The sequence below is a fragment of the Dasypus novemcinctus genome, chromosome 1 (genome assembly GCF_030445035.2).
Source record: "Dasypus novemcinctus isolate mDasNov1 chromosome 1, mDasNov1.1.hap2, whole genome shotgun sequence".
Taxonomy (NCBI): Eukaryota; Metazoa; Chordata; class Mammalia; order Cingulata; family Dasypodidae; genus Dasypus; species Dasypus novemcinctus.
Genome location: NC_080673.1, coordinates 118,631,927 through 118,634,289, shown reverse-complemented (window position 1 = coordinate 118,634,289; position 2,363 = coordinate 118,631,927). Strand labels below are relative to the sequence as shown.

Here is a 2,363-nt window from a genome sequence, read left to right as displayed (position 1 = left end):
TTAACATGCTGAAGGCAATGTTTTTCTGTGATTATGTATTCTTACCAGGATATTACAATGATAAAATTACCTGTTAGTTTCTTGTGGAGGTAGCCAACAGTAAATTCTATATTGATTTTTCACTAAAAATTATTTGTTGACCTCTGATTAAACTAACTAAATTAACTAAAGTTTTTGTTCAAATTTCTATCACTATCACTTGTGGGGAGGGGGAGAACATATATCAAAGTTGTTACAAAGCATTATTCCCTCTTCAAGTAACATCAGTAACAAAGATGTAACCTCATTAATTCATAAATGTTTGACGTAATTATACTTTCACTGCACAATGTTTAGGACATAAACATAAAGTCATAGAATGGCCGCTCTCAGTATGTCTCTTATGAATGAGCTACTAAGAGCGTTTTTACCTACCCTTTTTAAGCAATCTACTTCAGGGGTTTTACTTTCCCCTTTCCATTCTTCTATTCCTGCATCATTAAATATAAGTAGAAACAGACTACAATATGTGATATTGAGTAGTTAGTAATACTCATTGGAACCTAAAACACCATCTTTTATCCAAAGATTTCAAATTATTATTCAGAAAAGTATCACAAATTAACATAAAAAGAAGCTGAGGCATGAGAAACAACAATAAGTTATTTCCCTATAAAGCAGGTCAAATGCTTTATACATTATACAGTGACTTTTGACTTCTAGTCCCTTAAACTAAGTAGAACACACTGCTAAACATATTCTGAATGTCTACTTCTATTTATATGTAATTTAAGGATCAAGAAAAGAATGAAGGGTAATTCAAAATAATATTTTTGTAAACAATTCTTAGATTATACTCAATATAGACTGTTTAATGAAGCACTCAAGTCACAACTCTTAAGACACAAAACCATGTTATAACTCAAAGGCAAGTATATACTCATTGGCTAGGTATATTCATCAGAATATAAGAGCAGTCATGAAAATCAGTTCAACAGATTCTTGATAATCAGTGTTGTTGTCTCTTGGCTGCTGGTCCTAGATTACATTTGGTGAAGTAGATGATCTTCTTTGACTCTGATGCTGGGCCTTGCATTGTTGAGCATTCATGGAGGTTTCCTTAGCTACAGGCAGGGTAAATCGGCAAAGGGACACTGCTGAGGAGTTCTGGACTTCATGCACTGCAATGCTGTAGGAATATCATCTTGTAAATCATTTAGTGAAAAAGAGTGGTTTAAGTCTGACTCAGCAATCATCTTTCCAGATGAAGTGACTTCTCCCTTAAAACTGATTTGTCTAGCAGGTTTATTTGCCTCTTGGTCAGCCTAGATCAAATCACTTCCAGATTTTAAAGGCAACAGGATGCCTTTCATAGTGGAGCCACATCCTCTCAACAGAAATCTTGTGATTTTTTTTTGGCAAACGCTCTTCTTTCCTCAGGCATATAATCCAGAATCCCTCCGGCTCCTTCTCCTTTTGCTGGCAAAAATGCAACAATGGCTATTAATGCTGATCCATGAACACGGCCAAGTTTCTGAGTGATGTTCTGATATGTTCAGATTTTATATTTATATTTGCATTTACTTATATGTAGTGTAATTATTATGAAATTTATTTTGGAATTGGCTTACACAACTGTGGGGATGGGAAAGTCTGAATTCTGTAGGATATGCCACAAGCTGGGAAAGGTTTTGATGAATTCCTCAGGAGAAGCTGGCTGACTGAAGTAGAGATGGAAATCCTTCCTTCTATTCATACTTTCTCTGTCCCTTTCAGTCCAGGTTGGCAGTGGTTCTGCTCATATACATTTCATAAAACCCTTGTTGGCTTTGTATGCAGTTCACAGGGGTCCAAATCATCAGCCAATAGAACTTTCCACAGTTCTTTCCTGCTTAATTGCATTTCTAATACTGATTTTCACTGAAATGGCTGACTGGATGCATGTTTAGTTAAACCCTCATAAGGATCCCAATTCTCTGGGTGTTTGCTTTCCAGAAGCTCAGGGAGATCCCTGATAGAGCTGCTTCTGGCCCTAGTCTCAGAGCACACTATCTGGATAGGCTCAGACTTTTCTATGTTCTCAATTTCTAATTTCTTTGGGCTAAACAGTTCAGTTTCAGCTTATTCATTTTCTCTTGCTTTTTACTATAAGCTGCAAGGAGAAACCAGGCTGCACTTTTCACACTTAGCTTGGAAATTTCAACAAGATATCCAAATACATTGCTCTCAAGTTATGTCTTCCATTCAACATCAGAATTCAATTTTGCCAAGTTTTCTGACACTTTAAAACAAGGATTATCTTTCCTCCGCTTTCCAGTAGCAGTCATCATTTTCTTCTTAGGCATCAATGGAAGTACATTTGAAATCTACATTTCTACCAAGAG

The 2,363-nt window shown here is 36.0% G+C and overlaps 1 pseudogene; it reads right to left on the bottom strand.

Annotated features, from left to right (window-relative positions):
- Nucleotides 1-894: 894 nt before the first annotated feature.
- On the bottom strand, nucleotides 895-1,532 carry LOC101413903 (ubiquitin-conjugating enzyme E2 J1 pseudogene; annotated as a pseudogene).
- Nucleotides 1,533-2,363: the final 831 nt, after the last annotated feature.